The 7,976-nt window shown below is 33.1% G+C and overlaps 1 pseudogene; it reads left to right on the top strand.

Moving 5' to 3' along the window:
* Positions 1-2,694: 2,694 nt before the first annotated feature.
* LOC134263563 (m7GpppN-mRNA hydrolase-like) lies at positions 2,695-7,447 on the top strand (annotated as a pseudogene).
* The last annotated feature ends 529 nt before the right edge of the window (positions 7,448-7,976 follow it).

The raw sequence follows: 7,976 nt of genomic DNA, 5'->3' as shown, positions 1-7,976 counted from the left end.
TATAGCTGACCAACGACACGTGGTATTTGCTAAATTTTGCCATTACGCATGCGTCAGAATTTAATTCTAATTAGTTTCCCAGCGTTCACACAGCTAATGCAAGTTTTTAATGGCAAAAACTAATTCGCATTAAATTCTCCGTGTAACGCTAAGCAAAGCTAATTCGCTTTAATTTTACATTTAATTGAATTAAACTCTCCGTGTGAACAGGGCAATAAATTAACAATTTTGCGTAGAAATTAATGTAAAATTGAAGATTTGGGAAGTAATCATTTTTTGGCCAAAATGTCGTCAGATTCATCATTAGTGCGACTGTATCAAAATATTTGGTATTCACCATGTTGCGCAGTTTGGTCTTTTGGTCTCAAAATGCAGATAATACAAAAAGTAGGTAAATATACTATTTTGGGTAGGTTTAAATACCTATTAATAGCTACGTAGGTAGAAATAATTTTTGGACTGGACCTGATAGAGGCTTTTGGATTTGGGGGTATGGGTTTTTTAGTCAGTGGTCCCAAGTGCATATGATTATTTCTTATTAGGAATTAAAAAAAAAATCTTTGCAATAAATTAAATTTCAAACCTTTCATGTCCGAAGGTCTCTATAATTCCCTCTACAGGGTCCAATTCATATCCAGCATAGTTAAGAGTCTGACTTTCTCGCCTTTCTCTTTCTATCCTTTCCATCATGTCATCCACTCTCTTTCTGGTATACTCCATATGTTGTTTTTTATCAGGTGATCCACATTTGCCTCATCGGGCCTAAAATTAGCTTTTTTTACAACTTTGAGTAAACTCATTTTTGCATAACGGGTCGCCATCTTTAGAAACTGGTTCTCCCAAAAACATTGAACCAGTTTTTTTTTGGGATTGCGGTAAAACCATATCCCTACACTAACTAGGATTGTTAACCTCCCTCTCGAGAATGTTTCACTGGACCTTTTTCCTTTATGAACACGCCGCCACTAACCTGTGGAGGTTTGCAAATGTATGCTTAAGTTATAATCTACACTGAGGGCCATTGAGTATTTGAGTAGTTTGGGATCTTTTTGGCAGGAGGGATTCGAACCCGCGACGGAAGCCTCAACTCCTTACTCCGCGACATTAAAGCAGACGTTATAACCACTATGCGCCATTGAATTTGTAATTTCATTTTATTATCGACTATAACATATATTTGCATGATTTTAGGCATTGGTCAACATAGAGTAGAAATTTATTGGTTATATATATAAGCTATGGTCGACAATTCCTTGTCAGCAAATACAATAATTTATCATTTAGACAAATGTTTGTGACGTTTTTCATACTTATTTTTAGGCCATTATTTACACACTGAATGGACGACGGATTTTCCCTTTATTTCCCGATCATGACGAGGACACACGGCGGGTGATTGGTGGATGGGGATGCCCCCTCCTCCATGACACTTGATCCAACCTCTGATGTTATGAGGTCCATTGCTCCTGTTTTGCATTGTTTAATTGGGGTTTTAGCTTGGATGCAGCTCGTTATCTGCATATATTTCAACGTAAAAGACGTTAATGGTAATTTAACAACCAAGCTTTATGATAAACTTGATGACTTTAACTTTTCAACCGTCAACTTTCCTTACTTATGCAGCAATATACTTTCATCACCTGCATACGGTTTTTTTATATAAATATCTCAGTTGTTTCATACGCAAGAGCATCCTCTGCATTTGTACAATATCTAAAACGGGGTAAATTATTGACAAGCATTCAAGCAATTTGATAAAAAAGAATATCAGCAGTCTCGTTTAAATTAAGTCATCATTTCGTACGTTCTATGGCCGATTAAATGACCTTATCAGCAAATTCAATATTTATCATTCAATCAAGTATTGACTGACGTTCTTCATACTGATTGTTAGGCAATTATTTACACCCTGAATTGACGACTGATTTTTCCGCTATTTCCCGATCATGACAAAACACACGGCAAGTGGGACGGGTCGGCAGGGAATGCTGACTCTACCATTGCACCTGATACCATGTTTTGGAGGTCCATGTTTGCTCTGCTTCTATTTTGTATTGTTTTATGGACTTTTGATCTTGAATACTGTTCGTTATCTCCATATGTTTCATATTACAAATATACAACTATTGAAACAATTAACACGCATTCTCTGTAAGCACCAACAAATTTACTACAGCGCTTGGAAACGACATGTCTCGGATTTTGATGAAATTTTCACCATACGTGACAAAGGGAACATAGCAGTGGTTAAAATTTTTTAGGTTCATAGTTTAAAAAAAAATACTTATCAAAATAAGATTATAACTGATCAGCTTATTTATTTTTCGAATGTATTAAGATCAGAGACATAAATAACAAATAACATGTCTCTGTTATAATTAGTCTACTCATGACTATACGGACCTGGTCAGGTATTGGTTGACCGAGGCCGAAGGGAGAGAAAAAGTTCATTTTTGCAATAAACATATTTTTTTTCGCAATACAATCTCTTTAAACATCTTTAATCTATCAAATTTGAGACATACAGAGCTATGAAATAATCCATCACTTTGCACGAGCATATTTTGTGGACCACAAACGGCACTTTTTTGAGTGTCTGCGCATGCGCGTACCCCCGTTTGAAGGTACGGATTTCCTCTTCCGTTTACCCCCCTTTGAGGGTTTGACTAGACTGATAATAAAAAAGATATTACGATGATAAAAGTATTTTTAAAAAACCTGAACAAACCATGCAGACTTTATAAAACAAGGCAAATTTATAATGTATGCTTTTGATTTGATATTGATATAACTGATTATTCCCAAATAGTAGTCCTACTTTCAATATCGGGTGATTAGTATACTCCTTTTTTAACTTCCGGAGAAAACAAATAAAAAGAAAAACGAAAGAACAGACACAAGATGTTGTTTTTTTAATAATATCACTGTATCTTAATTATATAGATGGATGTTAGGAATTAACAGCAATCACAAGGGTCGTTTCCTATTCCAGCATATGTCCTTGATGATTTATGCAGGTTCGCAGTTTTGCTATGTTCCGAATTTCCTCGATAAATAAAATTAATCCCTTTTCTCTTTTTCATTATTCGGGTATTTTTATGTTTTATATTCTATCTAAAATATTTTTTTTTTCAGTCGATTCATTATAAAAACCCGACGAAGAAAGACAGGACTTGATCAGATTTTTTTCAATAAGTGGCTCATTGGTTCTACTTGGACTTTTTTTGTGCTGAAAATCCCAACCAGAACATGTGGAATAAAAGATTTTTCGGCACAAAATATCCTTACATATATCATTTGTAGAGTCTATTGTTGTTGTTGTTCTCACATGATATGGTCATGAATTAAATCTGTAGAGACCTCACAACTGGTTGAATATATCTATAATAAAGAAAAAGGGGAAAATTGTTTTCATATACATGATTTAAGGAATTACATTAATATGTTTAAAAATAATCTACTTGAAAACAACTAAATCATAATAAGATATTTATATGAAAAATCCTTAAATGTGTAAATTTTTGTTCAGCTATAACCCCTGGGGGGAAAAAGGGGTCACAATATTTGATAATTTTTTTTTTCACAGACATACATGTATATGCATATTTGCCCTACAAAAGTTAAAAGTGGACTGTATTTAGCACACAGTGGTTAATAGTTTATGTGATTTTTCCAAAAAAACAGATTCTGCATGTAAACATTCTAGCATTTATAGACTGAGCATTTTTAATTGTTATGTTTTGGAAATCTAAAGTTTAAATTATTGGTTCTGGCTTTCTTTAAATAAAGAAATAAAAGAACTTTTTGTATATATGTACCATGTTTTTAACCTTAACTTTTAAACTTTTCAAACATTGTCCATTTCTAAGTGGACATGCTGGAGAGGTAGACAAAATCCTGGACAATTGGAAAAGTTATAAAATAGTGTTCCAACATATGGAGGAATTCTACTAGATCCAGAGATGAAATATGTAGGTAGCCAGATATTATTTTACGTATTTATTGCTGGTCGAGGTAAATTTGATTTTTAGTAAAATGATAAATGAAATATTTCTAATTAATAGTTTATTATGTATTTTTAGTGTTTGCTTGCCCAGGGCTTCTGGACAAAAAGCAGTTGGGGATTCCCAAAAAGGAAAATAAATGAGAATGAGTCTCCACATGACTGTGCTATAAAAGAGGTAAACAAGAAAATCTTGTTAATTTCCTGTTGTGAACAAGAGTTATTTTCCTTGGTTCAGAATGTGAATATGAGCAGATTTCCAGATTTTTTTTTTGCATATATCTCTGTTTTATAGATCTGTATTATGACTGCAAACAAGTGGATTGTGTCTACAGGTACAATGTTTTTTTTTTCTTATAGGTATATGAGGAAACAGGTTTTGATATCACTCCACTTATAGACAAGAATGAGTTCATAGAGAATTTTTTTAATGACCAGTTGTCCAGATTGTACATCATAACTGGAGTGGGGCTGGACACTAAATTTCAACCAAAGACAAGAAAAGAAATAAAGGTAATTTTTAATTACTGATTTTAAAAAATATTTTGACAGACTTTTTCATAGTGTAGTTTTTTCTATTTGGCTATAAGGAAAACAAATTTATCAGTTTTACTCAGTGTGTGGAAGTGGTTTATGTATTTCTATTTTGGTTTTCTTTTAACAGAGTCTTCAGTGGTTTCCTGTAGATGTATTGCCTGCTCACAGACGGGACCAAACACCCAAATCCTTAGACATGAATCCAAACCTTCTTCATGGTTTCCCTTTCATCAAGTAAACTATTTCAGTCAGATAAAACTTTTCCTTAAGCTTTGTTTCCTTTGGAAAAAAAGTTCTGTAATTGCACTTATAAACCAAATATTGTGTCAAAAGTACATGTATTCTGAAATAATTGATTACTCCAAGGCAGTGCGGGTGAAAGGAACCAAACTTTCAGCATTTTAATTATTTCTGTATGATCACTTGTCACTTTGATAAATTTAGAAGCTTTTTATTTGAGTGCTTTATTACAGTAAATAACTGTAACATCTAGTAAGCAAATGGGGCCCTATTTTAGCTTTTGCTTTTTTAGACCACTTCGGAAATGGATCAATAAAAAGTCAGGACATGCTCATTTCAATATCATGGATGCTGAACTTATATCAAGGGAGGAATGTATCAGTGCCTAAACAAATGAAAATGAGAGACCAACCAGAAGGGAATGCAAGACAGTTTGGTGAAGGCAGAGCCACGCAAAGAGACAAGCAAAAAGAAACTAGAATTTTGCTCAGCAGAATAAAATGAATTCCCGGGGTTATGCAAAAAAGGAAAAGAAACAGCGTTCTGATTCTCCACGAAAGGAAGCCGGAAAATCAAGAGGGATGAGAACAAATCACCTAAACCTAAAAAACAACATTATTCTACTTGGTTTGTATTTTGAAAATAAAAGTTTAGTTAACAATTTTAGCTCATCTGAGCCAAGGGCTTTTCTGATCAAAATTTGTCTTTTGTTGTCATTGTTGTTACCCCTTTGTATTGACATTATTAGCTTTTTATATTTCATTTTTCTTCTCCCAAAAACATAAGGCCAATTTAACCAAACTTGGCACAGAGTATCTTGGGTGAAGGAGACTCAGATTTGTGTAAATAAAGAGCCACACCCTCTTCCAAGAGGTTATAACTAAGAAAATGTAAAATTTGGATTGGGTCATTCAAAAGTCTTCTAAAGGACCACTTGGCTAGAAAAGATGAAACTTTAAATTTTTAGCTCCCTGACATAATGTAAATTTAAGTTTCTTCAAATCATTCATGACCACAAGAGGGTATGGTAGGGGCAATTATGGGTGATACAAGTTTAATATGGGTGTATATAGGAAAATCTTAGACTTCTTCTCGAGAACAGCAAAGCCATACCCTGTCATATTTTTATGGAAGCATCCTGAGGTAGTGTTAAAAAATTGACACAAGAGGGAAAGAATGGGGCTACAATGGACAATCAAATTTTACATAGAAATCCATTAGAAGAATCTTCTGAAGAACACCAAAACCATGATCAGTCATATTTAAATTCATATTTAATGATATACACAGGAAGTAACATTCAAGTTTGTTCAAAACATGACCCCTTCTGGGAGTTTTACATCTGTGGGAAACATAAAAAAATAAGAAAACATTCCTTTTTAATTAAGAACAGCAAAACCATGTTCAGTCTTATTTACATAGATTTATCCACAGGTTGTTTGTTTAAATAATGAATCCCTGGGGAAGAGTGGGGTCATAATGGGGATCAAAATTTTACAAATGAAAACATAGAGAAAAGCTTTCAAAATCCTTTTCGTCAAGATCAGGAAAGGCATAATTAGCCATAGTTATGTGGAAGCATTCTCAGACAGTTTGGATATAAGTTTGTTTAAAAGGATATGGACACAGATTTGAAGTTAATATTTTCTCAGATGTATAATTTCATGACTTATACAGTAGTTTGCTATAGCATTGTACTCAAATATAATAAAAATACTCATTTTATCTGGAAATTATTGAAAATACAAATTTTGGTGCGTCCTTGCATTACACTAACAGAGCTAGTGCAATGTTTACAAAAATAGTTTACGTTTCAGCGATTGTGTTCAGTTTGTTAAACTGCACAGATAAATTTATCAAATTTTAATATTCAAGTAAATATTGAAAAGACTTTTTAAAATTATTAAGGGGGAAAATAGGAAAGTGATACAGTGTATTTAAAATTCTTATTCTGTAAGATGTTTATATGTTGATAATCTATATTTCTTGATTAGAACCGTGATGGCACTGTAACTGGTACACAGCCCAGTTTACTGCAGAGTCCCCAAAGTCAAAATACTCCATCCACAGGACAATCAAAAAGGAACTTAGGCAGCTATTTTAATAGTCCAGGTACAGTGAATTATGAAAAAATAAATGTCACAGAAACAGAAAACTTTCATTCATAAACTGGTTTTGATAGTGGGTATTATTTTAATCATTTTATCTCAGGTAGGCTACCAAGGCCCTAGACCATCAAATTTTAACAATAGTGCATCAAAATCTTCCCAATCAGGAAATGTGACTGAAGACAATAAATCTGTTCAGCCGAGACAAAGAAAGTATAAAAAGATAACAGACCCTGACGGACTGGGGTCAGAAACATGGCTAAACTTCCATCTGGATGTAGACGCAATCATGGCATGTCTGCCTTAAATGTATATACAGTTTGTGTAGGTACATCATTTTTAATGCTTTCACCAGAGATTTGAACTGTTATTGAAAGTTTTCCAAGGATATGTTGAAGTACAGTAAAGGTGGAGAAATTATGCTGCAGTTTGGAAGTCACTTTGGGGCCACAGAAACTTGGCAGTGGTTCTGCTGTTGACTCTGATGTTGAGGTACAAAAAAACTGTACAAGAATTGTTTACAAGGTTCAGCTAAGTCTTTGCTTGTGTTTATTATAAAGGGAACAAAGAATGTGTACTTTATTATAAATCCAACTTAGAGAATTAAGCTCATAAAGTAAAATGTGTTTTTTTATAACCTTATTTTTTTTATATCTTTATTTATTAAGTTTTTGGAAAGTCGTACTTTCTTAAATAAAATCTTAAAAAAGATAAATTGATGTGATATTTTATTTGTTCAATTAAAGAGAACTTTACATTCATACCATAGTTTTCATGTGCCTATAATATTAAGTACAGATATTCTCAACTTACATGTAGAATTGAAAACAAATTGAAGCACAAAAGAAGAGACTGGGCTTTCAATAGAAGATTTATCACAATTTCAATGATTACAGTTCACTGCTTCAAATTTCATAATTGGCAAATTGAAATAAAAGTAATAATTCTAAAACAGCTTTCTCAGTTAGATAAATTCACCTTTTACTTCAAAATAATATAAATCCTCAGGAGAGTTAAAATGAGAAACCTGAGGGTCTTTAAATGCATAAATCACCAACATTTTATACCCTTGATGTCAAAAAAGGAGG

Source organism: Saccostrea cucullata, unplaced genomic scaffold, assembly GCF_032062105.1.
Source record: "Saccostrea cucullata isolate Sc308-1 unplaced genomic scaffold, CSIRO_AGI_Scuc_v1 ctg11250, whole genome shotgun sequence".
Taxonomy (NCBI): Eukaryota; Metazoa; Mollusca; class Bivalvia; order Ostreida; family Ostreidae; genus Saccostrea; species Saccostrea cuccullata.
Note: the sequence above shows the minus strand (reverse complement) of the source record. Positions and strands in the feature narration are given on the sequence as shown.